Here is a 17,980-nt window from a genome sequence, read left to right as displayed (position 1 = left end):
GAGGGGAGGGACTCAAGCTCAAAATAGAATTGTGTGGCTGTCCTCTTGGAATAGGGGAGGGAAAGACGTCACTCATTCTTTTGAGTCTCTTCCAGCAGCAAATATCCCAAATAATCCTGCCACTTAGGGGAAGTGCTTAGTTTGGTACCTGGTATGTAGTCATCTCACAACTGTTAAATATTAGCATTATTATTTTTATTAGCCTCCCTTTTGGATAAGAGGCAAGGATTCAGAGTGATCTCAGTAAATTAAAGAAATTATCCAACTGGAAAATGAACTAGAGAAACTGAAGCTGTCTAAAGAAAGAAATCTAAATTGTTAAAGGGATGAAAAATCAGGCTTTGGGAGAAAGCACTTGGATTACTCAATATGGAAATGAAGGAAATGGAAGGCGCACATTTGTCTTTGAGCATGTGACAGCTTACAGGGAAGGCCCTAATCAGCTGTTCTTCATCAACACCAGCATTTAAAGCAGCAGATAGTAACTTGAATTGTATTGTGAGATTTTGGCTAGTCACACGCACAAAAAGTATGAAACAAAAAGCATCAAGCATCTTATTCAACACAGAATGTTAGTAGAAACTGTGGCTACCCCAACTCTAGAGACGCTTCAGGCAGCTGGGGGGTTCACCTGCTTGGAAACAGGGACTGGTTTAGTCGATGCATTGGGTCCTCCTCATATCCGTATAGAATGATACTGTGTAGAGTACATTGTCATTTAGTGGGTGATCCTGAAAATCATATTTTCTCATCTCCAGTGGAATATTTTTCATCTCAGTTGAACATGCAGGAGATGCGGCATAGAAGGAAGGCCCTGCTCTGAGTATCAGGAACCAAGGTTTGTATCTTTGCTTTTAGGCTGATTTCCTAGGTGACCTGTAGTAGCCATTTACTCTCTGTCTGAATAAAGATGGGACAGAATTAAAATAACTTGATCTGTTCCCATTGAACTTTACCATTCTGAGACTTTTTTTCTTTACATTTTCTTTCTTTACTGCTAATGAGCAGTAGAATTAAGACTCCTTTTATTCTCAGAGAGTAGACTGTGGTTGTAATTTCCTAATATAAATACTTAATTTACAAGCATCTAGTTTCTAAATGGAAATTAAAAAGGTTTTCTTGTGGAGAAGTTTAGCTGCTCCACTATTCTAACAGAAGTCTGTTTTCATCTGTTGTTCTAATTTAAAGGAACCTGTTTTCCATGGGGCAGGTAATTTGGAACCCTTTTGTTTCTTACTGTGGCCCTTCTGTTTAGCAAATTAGTCTTTTCACTGCTCCCAAGTGACCTTTCGTTTGTTTTGGTGTTGTGGGATTAAGCAATCACACTTTTCAACAGAGCCTTGGTATTAAGACAAGATCCTCTTCAGTTTTAGGTTTTACTAATTTTTTGAAATCAGTTTGTCTTGATTCAGCCATTTTACTATCTGCCCAAGGAGTTAATCAGGTCACATCTCATTAGTAGGCCTTATTTTAAAACTCTGGGAACAGAAATTTCTTCTTCCAGTGATCTTCCACCATACCTAAAATGTAGCTCATGGTGGCAACTCCTTTCTTATTTTCTGTGGGCTTGTCTCATTCTAAATAGGTGAATCCCAAGATTGTGAGATGGGATCCTTGATTGATTTCCATTTCCTTTTTCCCTCCATGCTCCAGTCCCTACACGGTACTGAACTCTGAATGCCATGTTGCCAGAGAGCGACAGAACCTCTGTACCTGACTCTGTGCATTGTTTGGTTTGACCTTCTGTTTGCAACTTACTTTTTCTATCCTCTTTAAGCATCTTATTAAAAGGTTAGGTAGGCACATAATGTAAACCAGCTTAATTCTGCCGCCATAACAGAACGTAACATCTCTGTGTTTATTATAAGATTATAAGAGCTCTTCGAAACAAAGTCTGTCTTACAATTTTTATATGTTCCCAAACATGTAGTATAGGTCTTTGAACATACATTCTCCCTGAGGGGTGACTAAAGAGGGAGCAGCAGAGGGAGACCGTAAGGTTTACTAAGAGTGTGATGTCTTCATGATGGGCTCAACCCTGGCTGCCTGTTAGAATGACCTGGGCACTTATAAAAAAACTGACATATTTGTCCCACCCCCAGAGATTCTGAGGAGAGGAGGATGTTTCAGCTCTGCCCCCTGTCACCAGTTACTCTTAGGGAGCCAGTATTGTCATTATTAAAACATTGGTCTACATTATCAAAAACATTTAGACAGTGATGAAGACATTGTTAGTGGGTACATGATTGCAGAGGCTAGAACAAATGTGTCTGCTATGTTGACAACTTAAAATTTTGTGCCCTAAATAATGTGCCACTGTTTTCTCTTTTTTTATTTATTAGTTTCTTGGCGCTTCTCGTACCCGGAGACCCTGTTGATCCTTGTTACATGCTGACAGCACGTGTAAGTAGTACTGCTCCTGCCTCAAGGACTTAAAGATTGACAATATGTTCAGACAGAACATGTCAGCTGAGTGGTGTCAGTGACGTTTAGCCCCTCTCTGCTCCCCTGAGTGCTCATCTGTGGTGCACAGATACAGCAAGTCTTTTAGGTACTTCAAGAGGATATTTTTTTTTCCCTTTTCATTTTTTTTTAAATTAATTAATTTATTTATTTATTTTTGGCTGTGTTGGGTCTTCGTTTCTGTGCGAGGGCTTTCTCTAATTGTGGCAAGCGGGGGCCACTCTTCATCGCGGCGCGCGGGCCTCTCACTATCGCCGTCTCTCTAGTTGCGGAGCACAGGCTCCAGACGCGCAGGCTCAGTAGTTGTGGCTCACGGGCCCAGTTGCTCCGCAGCATGTGGGATCCTCCCAGACCAGGGCTCGAACCTGTGTCCCCTGCATTAGCAGGCAGATTCTCAACCACTGCACCACCAGGGAAGCCCCCAAGAGGATATTTAAAGAGGAAAGCATAGCAGTTTGTTGCAGAAGCTGAACTAATCCAAACTACCCACCAAATCTAGCCTTTAAATCAGCATGAGGATTGCCTTCCTCACTTTGTAACAGATTCTTTTTTTATTTTTAATTTATATATGTATGTATTTATTTTTGGCTGTGTTGGGTCTTCGTTTCTGTGCGAGGGCTTTCTCTAGTTGTGGCAAGCGGGGGCCACTCTTCATCGCGGTGCGCGGGCCTCTCACTATCGCCGCCTCTCTTATTGCGGAGCACAAGCTCCAGATGCACAGGCTCAGTAGTTGTGGCTCACAGGCCCAGTTGCTCCACGGCATGTGGGATCTTCCCAGACCAGGGCTCGAACCCGTGTCCCCTGCATTGGCAGGCAGATTCTCAGCCACTGCACCACCAGGGAAGCCCAGTAACAGATTCTTTATGGTCAGCTAGGCCACAAGAGTTGCCTACAACTCAGTTGATAATTTAACTCTTTTAAAAAATTGAATAATCTAAATCTGTAGTTGTCAAAGTGTGCTTCAGGGCCTTCTGGGGATTGCCAAGACTCTTTCAGGGGTGTGCAAGGTGATGGATCTTTCATGTATGGGTGAGAGATCCATCAAAGCATAATATGGACCAATGTATTTTTTTTTTTTTTAGAATTTCACTTTCTTTCTTTCTTTCTTTCTTTCTTTCTTTCTTTCTTTTTGGCTGTGTTGGGTCTTCGTTTCTGTGCGAGGGCTTTCTCTAGTTGTGGCAAGCGGGGGCCACTCTTCATCGCGGTGTGTGGACCTCTCACTATCGCGGCCTCTCTTGTTGCAGAGCACAGGCTCCAGACATGCAGGCTCAGTAGTTGTGGCACATGGGCTTAGTTGCTCCGTGGCATGTGGGATCCTCCCAGACCAGGGCTCGAACCTGTGTCCCCTGCATTGGCAGGCAGATTCTCAACCACTGCGCCACCAGGGAAGCCCCAAGGATCAATGTATTTTAATGTAACAGTTTAAAATATATAAGGTATGGTTTCAGATTCCACCCAGTGATGTCACCTTTAAATAATCCATGTACACTTGGAAAGAATGTGTATTCTGCTATTGTTTGGTGGAGTGTATGATAAATATCAATCAGGTCAAATTGGTTGATAGCGTTGTTCACGTTTTCTGTGTACTTACGGATTCTGTCTACTTTTTCTATCAGTTATTGAGGAAGGGGTATTGAAATCTCCAAATATAATTGTTATTTAGCTGTTTCTCTTTTCATTAGTATCAGTTTTTGCTTCATTTATTTTGAAGTCCTCTTATTAGGTGCATACATGTTTAGCCTTGTTATGAACTTTTGATAAATTGATCCCTTTATATTATGAAATGACCCTCTTTATCCCTGTTAAGATACTCTGCTCTGAAATCTATTTGTCTAATATCAATGTAGCCACTTTGGCTTTCTTTTGGTTAGTATTAGCATGGCATATATTTTCCCATCCTTTTACTTTCAGCCAATTTGTATCTTCATTTTTAAAGTGAGTTTTTTTGTAGCCAGGATATAGTTAGGTCTTGCTTTGTTATCCAGTCTCCGAATCTCTGTCTTTTCATTAGGATGTTTAGACCATTTACATAAAATGTGATTATTGATATGGCTGGATTTAAGCCTACAATGTTGACATTTGTTTTCCATTTGTCCCAACAGTTCCTTGTTCCCTTTTATCTTTTTTCTGCCTGCTTTTGGGTTGTGCATTTTTCATGATCCTTTTTATCATTTTTGTTGGCTTACAGCTGTTTGTTTTGTTTCATTGGTTGCTTTAGGGTTTGTAATATACATCTTAAACTTACCACATTCTACTCTCAATTGATGTTATATCACTTGGCATACAGAAGAAGAACTCTGTAATAATATGCTTCCATTTCTTCCCTCTGAGAATTTGTGCTGTTGTGTCATACATTTTGTTTCCACATGTTATAAATTCCACAGTGCATTGTAGTTGTTTTTACTCTGAATAATTGGTTGTCTTTTAAAGGTATTTAAACAATAAAAAGAAACCTTTATATTTTTTGACATAATTACCAGTTCTGGTCTGCTTTATCCGTTTGTTTAGATCTAGATTTCCTTTTGCTTGAAGGACTTCCTTTAATATTTATTTTAATGTAGATCTGCTAGTGATAAATTCTTTCAGCTTTTGTATATCTGAAAAAGTCTTTATTTTGCCTTTGTTTTTGGACAACTAGTTTTAAGCAATTTGATTATGAAGTGACTTGGTGTGGCTTTGTTTGTGTTTCCTGTGCTTGGAACTCATTAAGACTCTTGTTTCTATGGGTTTATTAATTTCATCAAATTTGGATTTGTTAAAATCTTGGCCATTATTTCTTAAAAAATTATTTTCTGTCCCTCATCTGCTTTAGGGACTCCAAATACATGTATATTAGTCTTCTCAAAGCTTTCCTAAGTATCAGTGATATTCTGTTCACTTTTTTTTCAGCTTTTTGTCTCTCTGTGTTTCATTTTGTATGGTTTTAATTGTGAGATCTTCATGTTTACTAATCTTTTCTTTTCCCATGTCTAATCTACCATTATATATCTTATCCAGTTTCTTAGTTGTTTCAAGGAGGATGGTAAATCTGATTCCTGTTACTTCCGTCTCGTTTGGAAGCAGAAATCTCATCCATTTTCCAGAAGCCAGAAATTAAAGAGACTTGCAGAGATTTAAAACAATTCTACACCTTAAGCTATTTTTTTGTTTCCTGTGGAAAATATGGTTTTTATAAAAAATTTTAAGGATAACATTTATTATCATTATCTTTAAATGAATTAAATAAGTGTTTAAAATTTTTCTGTTTTAATTTTGAACATGGTAAATATTGATAGATATAACCCATGCAAACAAAAGGTCTTTGGGTTCCTCAATAATTTTTAAGAGTGTAAAGTGATTCTGAGACCAAAAAATCTGAGAACAATTGATGTAAATGTACTAAAGTGTTTACTGTGGGTTGCTTGAACTTAGAAGTTGGGTAACCCTGGTGCTGGGGAGGGCACGGTTACAAGAATGAGAAGACCCATAAGCAGATAGAAGAAGGAAGGAGAAGAACAATCAAGCAAAAGTTAAGCCACATGGCTCCCAAGAGACACAGAGTAATGTAGATTCCTCATTTTTCAGCTTCTGTCTTGACATTTGTAAGGCCCAGTTATCCCTCCGGCACTTAGGATTTTTGAGATAGTACTAAAAGTAAATTCCATCTTTTTTTTTCCTTAAGGAGGAAAAATAAACTAGAGGAGAAAATTAAAACACTATGGTAGACTTAAAAGGAAGACATTTTCGGAGTCCAGGGTTCTTTTGGAGTCCAGAAATTACAGTGCTATGACAAAGGCTGATACTGTTCACGATGCTCCATGTGGAGGCCAGCAGATTGCATGTCTGGCGTGTAGAAAAGGAATCTATAGTTTTGTGATTCTGTGGTTATTTTCAGTATGCTGGTTAGTTCATTGGCACACACTAGAGAACCAGGACCTTCCCTCACCTTACTGTCTAATCTTGGTAACACCTCTCTGGGACTTTGTTTCTCCACAATTACAGAGTGGGAGTCAGAAGCCTTTCTAGGTCTTTGTCTGCAAGTAACAGAAACCTACATCAAACTGGCTTAAGCACAAAGGAGCATTTATTGACTCATATAATTGGGAAGCCAAGCTGAGCTAGTACTGGCTGTGACACAGTTGGATCGAAGTGTTCAAACTGCCATTGTGGCTTCACTCTAAGTTCTCTTCCCTCTTCCTATTCCTTCCCATTTTCTGCCCATTCCCTTCTGCTTACCTCTGTTTGCTTTGTTCTCCATTCAGCCACAGAATTGCCACCAGAAGCTCTAAGCTCATATGGACCTTTGAGCTCATGAACCCAGAGATAGAAACCAAAGATGCACTCTCTCCCAGCATCCACCGACCAATCCTTTGGAGACTCTTTCATTGACTTGACTTGGGCCATATGCCCATCCTTTGAACCAATGACCTTAGACAGGGCTGTGAAGAACCTCGGTTAGCCAGACTGGTTATGTGCCCACTCCTTTGGCAGGGAGTAGAGGATAAATTGGTATTGGCAGTCCCATCAGAACCACATGGAATGAGACGGAGGCAGCTTGGTGACTGGAAGGGTGCTGGGCAGACTGCAGCTTGCACCCTTAAAGTGTCATGAAGTGAAGCAAACTATGCCTATTATGTGTTTATGATTTTAAAAGAAATACAATCATGTGGCTATTACAGCATTGTTGGGAATTTGACATTTTCTTCTGAGTCCCCCAGTTCTCTTCTTAGCAACAGTTTCTTTTCCTGTTGCTTTTCAAGCATTTCATCTGCATGGTTTAGATTTCATCTTTGCTCTGAGGCTTTTTACCAACTTTTGTTATGTCAAGAATAGAGTCAGCTGCACCCAGAGCATTCCCACTCAGTGATTTTCATTCCTGCCAACACATTCATGCTTCCTTTTAATTCTAAATCTTTTCTACCTGAATCTTTTCTTTAACCCTAATGTGTAACAGACATGTAGAATCAGAGTTGGTATTAAAAGTCTACAAATCAATAAAAAATCAAAGAGGATGATCTCTTAATACAGAGTCCTCATCAAATTTAATGTTTAGTTGAGTAATCACCTCCAGGCTCTTTGGGAGTGCAAAGCAGAGTGAACACATAGGTGAAGGATTTATTCACAGTGCCAGAAATGCTTAGTATGCAAGACATACTCTGTTTTCTCTGAAGTGGCAGCCTTTAATAACAAGCTCTCTCTACTAATCCACTTTGGAATCTCATTCCTGTGTTTTTCAGCCTAGAAGAACTGAACAAAAATGTAAAGTCTGAATTTGTTTACTCATAAAAATAAGATCTGTAGTGTCATTTTAGTCATATTTCAGGATGTAGCTTATCACCTACATGTTGTATCTAGATTGGTACTATCAAAATGAAAAGGCAACTTGCCAGGTGGTTATTATATTCTAGAATATTCAAGCAAAGAAATTTGCATTTGGAATTAAATATAAGATCCTTGGTCTTCCATAGATCCAGCTAAGGCTCACAGTTCAGTTAGAGACAAGAATCTGGCCTTCACTTGTATGCATTTAAATGGGTGGGTTGCTGGAAAGAAATACTCCAAAAAGCTAGCAGAGGTTGTCTCTAGAGGTGAAAACAGGTGGTATTAATATTCTTTTCTCTGCTCTTCTCTACTGTCCAAGTTTTCTGCAATGAGCACATGCCCCTTTCACAATAAAAATAATTTTTATTTTTAAGAACAAGCAAAGGCTATTCAGATCTTGATATATCAAGGGGGTCAGCCACTGTCACTTGCATTTTAGCAGAGACTCAAAGACAAGTAGGAAAGTGGGAAAGCTTATAGTGGAAAAAAGGGAAGGCTTCAGGTATGCCCTGATTGGAAGCTGTTTGCATGAGGAAGCCATAGGTGGGCAAACTAGAAGCCTAAAAGCAAGGTATTTTATGGTGTACATATTTGGGTCTCTCTGACTGTTCCTAAATTGGAAGTGGGGATAAAAATTAGAGAAGCTGTCAGTTATTAGTCAAGTCCTTGTCATTTTGAGCCAGTTGTCATAGAAGTTACTGTTTGGCTTCTTGGATTATTATTAGAGATAGCAATCCAGTCTCCTGCAAGGCTGACTTATAGCAGGCTGGCTTCATGGGCTGATTATTGTATAATAAGGGGGTTGGTTTCCTGGGCAGGTTGCTGTAAGTTGTGGGTCAGAGTTCTGTTTTTATACACGGTTTGGTAATTGTCTGTTTGTATATTCAGTTTCTCACCCAGTGGCGCTGACTGCCCTTCTCATTGACTGCCGTTTCTCTGTCATGCATTATTATTTCTAAGGACGTCTTCACATTGAGTCCGTCAATATCAGGTCCTCCAACAGTTAAAATAAGTTTTACAAAGGCATGTTTTTTAGGTAGTGTGATGCTGTGGTTTATGATAAGAAATGTATGTTTGGTCTTCATCCACTATTCCTAGCACAGAGCTCTTAAACCCTTGGAATTTCTTAGGTATTGAGAGCCATAAGGGTGTCTTTTGCTATGTTAATGAGATGACATTTTTTTTTACAAACATAATTTTTAAAAAATTACATCTATGCTGAATTGTGAAAGTTCTTGGAATATACCGAGTTAAGTTTAAGCAAGATATAGCTACTTAATGAAACTGACCGACACTCAGAAAACTGTGGCTTGAACCCCGATCTGGGCACTCTGATTCTGCCTCGACTCTGCAGGACAGGTCCCTGTGTGGTCTGGCATGCGTACCCACCTCAGGATCCTTTGCTGTGCCGTTGGGGCTGCAGGAGACCTATCTGCACGAGCCCCATAAGGCCTCTTAGGACAAACCCAGAGGGGACTCTAGAGCTTGAGTTCAGGTCTCCAGTTCTCAAGGTTTCAGAGTGCATCAAAAAGAAGAGAAATTTTCCCCAGCTTCTGAGAGTAAGGGCCGGGGTGGGAGAGGGAGCATATCCCTTTAAGTGGGGAGGGAGAGCCATAGGCACACTGCCATGAAAGAAGACCCTTCACTCCCAAGCCCTCTCCTCAAGCATTTACCTTGTGTACGCTCACCACGTGCCAGCAGGATCACTGGCTCAGCTCTTCCAAGTGCCTGTAAGCTCAGGTGTCAGGTTTGGGAAGGGTCTGTCCAGCACACAGAGTCCCGTTGACGAAGAGTGCAGCGCAGTAGCACTCAAATCTCAGACCCAATCTGACTCACAGTACACTTGTTCAAGAACAAAGTCACAGTTAGAAGCCTGCAGAGAATCCTGACCATCGAGCAGTAGCATAAGGCCCAGGTTAAGACGACCGTGAATGGGTCTTGGAGGTAACAGGCCTGATGTGAGTCCTGGCTCTTACCCAGCAGAGGTGAGATCTTGGGGCAGAACTTAACCCCTCTGAGACAAATTTCTTATATAGAAGTGTGGGTAGTTTATTAGAAAGGTTACCAGAAATAAGATGGGGGTGAAATGTTGGCAATAGAAATTGCTTAATAAATGACAACTCTGGTTATAATTATATGCTAAATCATGTTTACAAAATAAATTCAGTCCCCTTCCAGCCATTTCTTTCAGACTCAAAACCCCGTTCTTTAAGTTTCCCATCAAACCTGTTAGTAAAACCAAGAACCATTTGTTGCTCATCTCTGAACCAGCTATAAATTGTCTTTATCACACTTCAGCTACAATGCACAAGCTGGAAACAGCTTGGCATCCATCTTTTGGATTCCAGGGATGACTTTTATCACCTTGGAAGGCTTAGGCATGTTACTCATAGGAAGTGCTATTAATAGGTCAGACCATTATCCATAGTGTTCAGAACATACCAGGTTTTTTTGGTTTCTTTGTTTGTTTGTTTTAATAAGGAGAAAGAAAAGAAAAAGCAACCCTACTGAGTCTACTGATCCTATGATGGAAGTCAGGTTCCTCACTTTTTTGTATATTCTTCTGTAACTAGGTTAACTTTGATATTTTACTTTTCTCTGCTAATAAGACGATCCTTGACAAAGTCATGGTCACCAAATCAGTGTGTTTCTCTAATACGGTAAATCATGTTAGAGATAACGGAAGCTTTTGAGTATCTGGTTTTACCAGAAACTAAATATAACGTGGGCCACAGTGGACTGGAGCAAAGAAAGCATAACCTTTGCAATTTTCATTACTTCATAGACGCTATGCATAATCTTATTTTCCACATGCAGATGTTAGGATAAGGAAATGGCTACATTCTGTTTTTTCCCATATCATAAACCAGTAATTTCATCTGAAAAAGTAGCTTGTTCAGTGTTTTATTGAATCTAAGATGCTGTCTATTGTAAAATATATCATTATTCTGTGTAATCACTAAGAAAGAGCACTGCCATTGATTGAGAGATGTTAAATCTGAAAAAGTGAGTCTTGAAATCAGTCAAAGATGGTATATACTTCTATGTTTGATGAGTTCTTTTTTACATCCTTTGTGTCTCCCTGCTCCCGTTAATACTTAAAGACATTAGTTGACTAGTTTGAGAGAATTCATCACAATGAAAATAGATGTTCCACGTTATACAACACAGATACAGCCGTTCACCGCTGAATGCCCTAATCATAATGGCATTTTAAGCACTAATGAAATGGAGCTAGTTTATATTTCTTGAATTGATTAAGTAAGATAAAGGCTCAGTCATCAGGCAGATCAAGACAGGCATCACCAGGAGGACTGGCTGGATCTTATAGTGTTCACAGGATTTGTAAACAGAAATGCCATTTTGTCATTCCTACCATCTTGAGCACTTGTTCCTAACAAGTCCTTGGGATAACACCAGATCCCCCTGCCCCCTTTTTTTTTTTTTTCTGAACCAGTCACAGAAGAGCTTCAGAGTTTGGCTAATATTAATCAGTTGACCCCAGGCAGTTATGACATATTCCTTAGGAGTATAACAGGCAAACAGGCAGAGTTATTTCAGCAAGAGATTTTGGTAGCAGGAGGCTAAGAAAAAACTCAGCAAGGAGAATGGTAGATGGAAAATGTCGGGAGGGAAATTGGGTTTCTATTTTGAGGATAGTCAAACCATTACATTTTAATGCATTCAGGTTCAGACTGATTCATAGCCAATGGCCATGGAAGTTAAAACCAGAGGGTGCACACTCCCACTGAGGTGCAGTGCATCCACACTCTGACTTTCAAGAGTCAGAGGACAGGAGGTAGGGGCTTGATCTCTGGAAGCCTCAGTTTCCTCATCTATGCTCTTGGACTAGGTGGTCTCCAAGCCCCTTTTAGTCCGTGATGCTGTGGTCTAGCCAGAGGTCATCGTTGAACAGCAAAAGCAAGCCCTGGGTCAGCCTCCCCATGAAGGAGGTTAGGACTGAGTAACTGCCATGGTGCCAAGGACTTCTGGCATCAGCTTGGCCCACAGGACCTCAGACTCCAGGTTCCTGGACCTTGCAGAGCTGTTCCTGAGATTGTTGTTTTGACTGTTGGGTCTCCAAACACCCTTCCTACTGGGGGACAACCCCAGATTAGGTGGAGCACAAGGGCCAGCCAGGACGTGGGCATGTGCCAGGGCTTAGCCAAGCAGAGCCGCAGGCACGAAGACACGGGGAGAGGTAGAGCTTCCTACCGTGGCCTCAGTAGTAGAGGTGAGCCTGGAGCAACACACCGTCTGGCATTCCATGGCAGTGTTCGGTCAGACGGTTCTGGGACCAGAGTCTGGCTGTGCTCTCACTGGGTAGCCTCTCTTTGTTCCTGCCCACTCTTGGAGCCTGTTTTCCACCTTCCCACAGATTCTCATTAAAGCTCTCCATGGTCTCCACGACTTCCCGCTGTCTGCCACTAAGAAGTCTGACTCCCTGATCTCTGTCAAGGGCAGGTCTTTACTCAGCTCAGGAATTCCAGAGATAAGGGCCTAAGCATAGAGGTGGCCGGGAGGGTGCTTCTGGGTAAGGCAGCATGGAAGGACACCTGGAGTGGCTTAGAAAGCTCTTCTCGAGGAGCCATCCTACTGGTAGATAGTAAGTCTGACCATCTGCCTTTTTTCCCTTGTCCCCTCTGTCTGTAAACCCTTCCCAATACCCCAGGCATGCAATTGGGTACTATTTTTAAAATCAGCTTTTATCTAAGCATCTTATGGGTTATCTCTGTTCTCACAGAGGTGCAGGAAACTCTGACAGCACACTGATTACACCCCACTTGATCGGGGCAGCCTGGGAAGTTGAGATGGACAGGGCAGCTCTCTTACCTGCCCTGCCAGGGGGTTTCAATGCTTATCTCTTAAGTCTCTGAGATTTTTTTGCAGTTTCTCCACAGTATAGAGAGTGCCCTATATCGCAGTGCTGGTGTAAGATGGATTTCTTTCTTTCTTTTTTTTTTTTTTTTAAAACCATGCTTACTCAGGCACTGAGGAATATAGTTCCTGGCTTTTAAGAGAAGGTGCCTGTTGGACTCTGAATAAGGCCATTTCCTCTGCAATTAGAGACTTTGGCCCGAACAAGACCTTTTCCAGGAAACCATAGGCCCATATTCTGGTATTCAACATTTCATCCCTCGTCCTCCCATCAGTCCTCTCTAGGGTTCATAGGGTCCTAGAAATTGAACACCACCATGAAACAATCACCTAAACTCATTCTTCCACTTTACAGCCTTAAGAAAATGAAGTTAAAAACACAGACCCCAAAAACCTTTAGTGGAACTTTACACCTAATATATGTGAAGGGCCTTTTCCAGAGGGAATAATAACTAGAAGCCACAAATAAAGCACTGAAATAAAATCCCCCTTTGAATTATGCATAAGCAAAGTAAATTAGTAAAATCTAAATGTACTTTAAGAATAGAGATTTGCCATTTGCTGGGGCTGAGGTTTATTTCATTATTAAAAAGGAAGGGAAAAAACAGAAGTAATAAAATTAGTACTTAATATTGAGGACAAACATGCTTCACATTTTTGATGATCATCTGTCTAGTCCATCAGTATATTGTCTGAGCTGCACCTGGGTTAAAACTGTCATTAAAAGGAGAGTTATCTTATTTGGAGGGGTTGATTGTCTCTTGAGCTGAGGAGATGGGAACATGAAGGTTTGATTTTTCTTTCTTTTGTTCGTTTGTTCATTCATTTGTTCATCATGAAGCCCCTTCTCTGCCTGGTACTGAGGAAGGATATTAACACAAGAACAGCTCCTACTCTTCAGGAAGTTTTCTTCAGTATTTAAGAATGGTGCCTCTTGTCATACTTATTCTTCATTTGATGGCTAAAGAAGATGCTTAACTCGTGGTTCTCTTTGAATTTCAAAGGAGAGTCACTGCTTCCTGTCGGGGTAATCAGGGATGAATTCATGGGGAGCAGTGATTTGAACTGGGTTTTCAAGGGTAAGATTTTGATAGGTGGAAATGGGCAGGACAAAGGCACTTCAGGGGAGAGGGGAGAATGGGGATAAGCATCTGGGAGATTCCAGTAATATTTACTCAGGAAGAGAGTCCTTTGGAGTAAGATGAGAAGAGTAGTGTGGAGCTGCCCAGTGGAGGCCCTTGAATAGAGAACATAATTTTGTTCTGGAGAAGTTGGGGCAGGGAAGCCCTAGTTTTCTTTTCTGTCCTTGAACCTTCCTGTAGGAATTGCTTCTCTGCTTTTCAGTTGATGGGCTTGGTTCATGAAAAAGTAGAGAGCTTGCTGTTGGATTCTCCCCCTTCCACCTTCACGGCCTTTGATAAACTCTGGAAACTTCCACCGTCAGGAGCCTGAGGAGCCAGAGCGTCCCTGAGGGGAGGCTTCCTGTGCGGAGAGCCTGTGTGGTTGAGGTCTGACCACACGGCAGCCCTCGTGCTGCTTGTCATTGTGGGTCAACGATGGGAGAAAAGTCATGAGCAGAACGGGGCATGGGCCAGCGGGGAGATGCCCCCGACCTTTCCGTCAAGTGAAGGAGTTGAACTTCCTTATCCCTGGGATGCCTTCTTTCCATGCTTTAGTCTACCCTGCATTTGTCATTTTGGTGGGGAGCCCCTGTCTCATTTGGCATAGGTTTTGCAGATCTACAGGCTACGGTTTGCTGAGCTCCTTTGCTAATATGAAAAATCACATTTCTTTTTTTGTTTCTCTGGATTGCTTGAATTTTAAAAATTTGAGCAGTTTTTTAAATAGCAAGGTTTAAAACCTCAAGTCATCTTAGAGGCTGTAATTCTGTAATTTCAGCTCCCTAGCCTCATTGCTGACGTTGATCATCAAGTCTGCTATTACGTTGGATAATTAAAGGGATGTGGACATCAGGGAGAGAGCAGGCGGGGAGTAATATTTGAAGGGCTTGATTAGTCTTCTGTAGTTCAGGTAAGATCAGCACAGCATATTGTTAAAACTCTAAATTCTGGTACTCTGTCTCTGGGCATAGATACTCTAACATTCAGAGGTTTTTGCTGCCCTTTGAAAGCTGTCAAACTCATAACCCATCTATGGGCATTAGCTCATTTTATCTCAAAAGACCCTTATAGAATTACCCTGTTTCTCCCAAGGAGGCGCAATTAGGAAGATTGCATACGTGCTCCAGGCCACTCACAGGTAAGGGGCGGCGTCTTGTCAGGATCTCTGGGTTTGCTCGTAACCCTTACACAGTCCTACCTCCCTCGGAAAAGTGTGGAATGACACCTTCTTACTTTGTGTCTGGGAGTTTTCTTTCCTGATTTAAACAGAACCAACTCTGTAGAAACTGCTTAACCTCTGGAGGTTTGGCCTACCTGCGAATTTTCAGCAAAGGAAGGACCTAGGCAGGGTGGCAAGTGAGGGAAGATGATAAGAGAGGAAAAGCTAACCTTTTTCTATTCCTATTGTATATCATGACATTTGAAAAACTCTTTGAATTTATTTTCTTAAAAATTTTTTTCTGATTGAAAAATATAAAGAAGAAAATTAAAATGATCTATTATCCCTCAATCAGGAAGAAACACTGTAAAAATTTTTTGTGTACTTTCTCTTATTTCTTATTTTTTATTACTGAGCCACTTTTCTTTCAATGGCACTAAAGAGGTTGCACACTTGTTAAGCCAATTCAGAATACAAAGCATTTTTGTTAAGTAGCTAACTATTGCCATATTTGACTTTTCATTCTTTCTTGTACTACAAGGAAAGATCTTTTCTCTTGCCAAGTCTTGCTGATTCATCCCCTGCTATATCTCTTACAGTCTCTCTATGCCCATTGCTACTTCCATGTACAAATCTTGTTACCTTTCTCCTCTTCCTTTCCTCCAAAACTGCTCTTATCAGGGTCACCAAAGCCCTACCTATTAATAATCCAGTGATGTCCAATTTATCTATTTGTTCCTTTTGTTGCTTGTTCTTTTGGTTTTATTTTGGTACGAAGAAACCATCAGGGTCACAAAGAGTTATGCCTATGTTCTCTTTTAAGAGTTTTATACTTTTAGTTCTGACATTTAGGTATTGCACAAAGGCATTTATTAAGCGGGGTATTTTATAGAATTCGGAGGGTTTGAAGAAATGGACTGTAGCTCAGGCTTCCAGGAACAACCTTCCAGACCACATTATAGACCTGGGCGGCCAAAGAGCTGCTGTCTTAACCATGACCAGAAAGCCGCTGCACACCTCTAGCTCCAGGACCATCCTGCCTCTGCCATGGTCCACACCAGCAAAATGGATGCCTTGTGCCCTACCCCTCTTCCCAGGCGACTCAGAGCCTCAGTCTCCTCATCTATAAACTGTGAGTGCCGTCTACCCCCAGGGTGTATTTAGTACATTTCACAACTGGTGTGGCATAGGCACAGCTCAGTGATAATGGATGTGGATTGTAAATCACTCATTAGGACTTACTGGTGCCAACCAGCTGAATATCAACCCTCTTGACAGTATTACAGGAATTAAATGAGCTTGGCACAGCAATCCAAGTGGCAAGGGTTATCCTGATGGTCCTGGATGCCTAGAGCTTGCCTGGTTTGACTGAGATTACACAAGGTGCCAGCGGTCAGACTGAGGTGGGAATTCTGCGAATACCCCCAACACCTTAACGAAGAGTGAATGCTCTCACAGAGTTAGAGCAGAAACCGGGGGTGGTGGGGGTGAGAGGTTGGCATCCTGGTCTTGGACTCCTGCATCTGGCTGTCCACCTGAGCACAAGGTCCACACACAAGACGGAGGGCCAGGTGGGGTTTGAGTGCTCAGTCGGGGAGGAGGCCGCTCCATTTCTCAACTATTATTCTAGTGGAGCAGGTGGATGAATTTGAGCCCGAGAGGTAGGAGGGGAGGAGCATTAGGCTTTGGGGTGCATGAGAGTGATGGGCACTAACCCTGTCTGAGGCAAAGGTGTGGAAAGGAGTAAACACATCGGAGACTGGAGTCCAGAACCTTGAAAGTTTAATGAGATCAGTTAGTGAAGCAATACCCTATGATTAATCACTTCAGAAGCATCACTTCAGTCAAGGAGGATCGTGGTGGACAATGACCATTTAATTTAGCTACTTAAGGGACATTTGGAACAGTGTGCTGCCAGGAGGACTTGGCTTCTGAATCCAGGCAGATAAAGGTCCATTAGGTCCCCAGAGTGGAGGACTTAAGATCTGAGCCAACTCAGCAGACCTGACGCACCTGAATAGATGAGAAAAGGCAAAGGACATATATCATAGTGAAGCAGAGTCACTGAGGGTTTCTTACTTCTTTTATTTTTTATTTTTTAAATGTCTTCTTACTTGAGGTCCTAGAAAAGTGATATTAAGAAAGATAGTAACTGAATACAAGGTTATTAGAGGGAATATTGCTATCGTGTTTTGTGAGCAAATGAACATGTTATACGAGCAGCAAGTTATAAGGGCTGTGCACAAAGAGCAGAGTATAATATTATCAGAAAATAAAGCTTACAAGTGAATATACCTGATGCACATTTAATGAAGAGCGTAATCAGGGGATATTAGAGCTATAAAGGACCTAGCCAGTTATCTAGTTCAGCCTCCTCATTTGCACAGACGAAAATAAACGCAGGACTCGGGTGTCCTGAGTTTACACCGTCATGAGGGGTGCAGCAGGGATTAGCATTAGGCCACACCACCCTGTCCAGGCCCATCCACTTCATCGTTAATTGTGCTGCAGGAGACCTTAGCTGTAAAATGGACACTTCACGTTTCTGCACTGCAACTAAACAGACTTCGGGGAGGTAGCTGGCAGAGGGAGAATCGGGCTGAGCCAGGGTTGCTCAGGAGATCCTGAAAGGCTATGGATTTGGAACCCAAAGGGCATAGCCTCCCTCTCCCCTGAAAAAGGGTGTCTAGAGCTTGGGCACCTGCTTGCCCACCCTTTGCTCCCAACTGCCCACCCAGGCAGCTACCGAACTTGGAGACAACCTGGCTTAAGGGGGCGAAGGGGTGGGTGCATGTTAGTCAAGGGAAGGAGCGCTCCCTAATCAGTCCATTCCTCCTGATGACCATCCTTCATTTCACCATTTAAATACACATCTCCTTTTTCTCATCTTTCTTACTGTCTTTTGAATGGATTGCCTTTCCTTGCTTGTTCGCTTGCTTGTTTTCTTATTCCATTTCCCTCTTTTTACTGATCGGGAAGTTAGACCCTCTATTTCTACTTTTTTTAGTGTTTGTCCTTGAAACTTTTATATGCATACTTATCAGTACAAATTTAATCA

The 17,980-nt window shown here is 41.7% G+C and overlaps 1 protein-coding gene across 7 annotated transcripts in view; it reads left to right on the top strand.

The window, feature by feature from the left end:
• PHTF2 (putative homeodomain transcription factor 2) overlaps positions 1-17,980 on the top strand; it is a 177,496-nt gene that overhangs the window by 131,176 nt on the left and 28,340 nt on the right. For 6 of the 7 annotated variants that reach the window (XM_057549548.1, XM_057549549.1, XM_057549551.1 and 3 more), the window contains 2 exons: positions 759-838; positions 2,343-2,403. The gene's annotated coding sequence lies outside the window, so the exon portion shown is untranslated. The remainder of the gene's footprint in view (positions 1-758; positions 839-2,342; positions 2,404-17,980) is intronic. The other variant, XM_057549550.1, reaches the window with a different exon arrangement.

The sequence above is a fragment of the Balaenoptera acutorostrata genome, chromosome 7, assembly GCF_949987535.1.
Source record: "Balaenoptera acutorostrata chromosome 7, mBalAcu1.1, whole genome shotgun sequence".
NCBI lineage: Eukaryota > Metazoa > Chordata > Mammalia > Artiodactyla > Balaenopteridae > Balaenoptera > Balaenoptera acutorostrata.
This window is presented reverse-complemented; position numbering and strand designations above follow the sequence as displayed.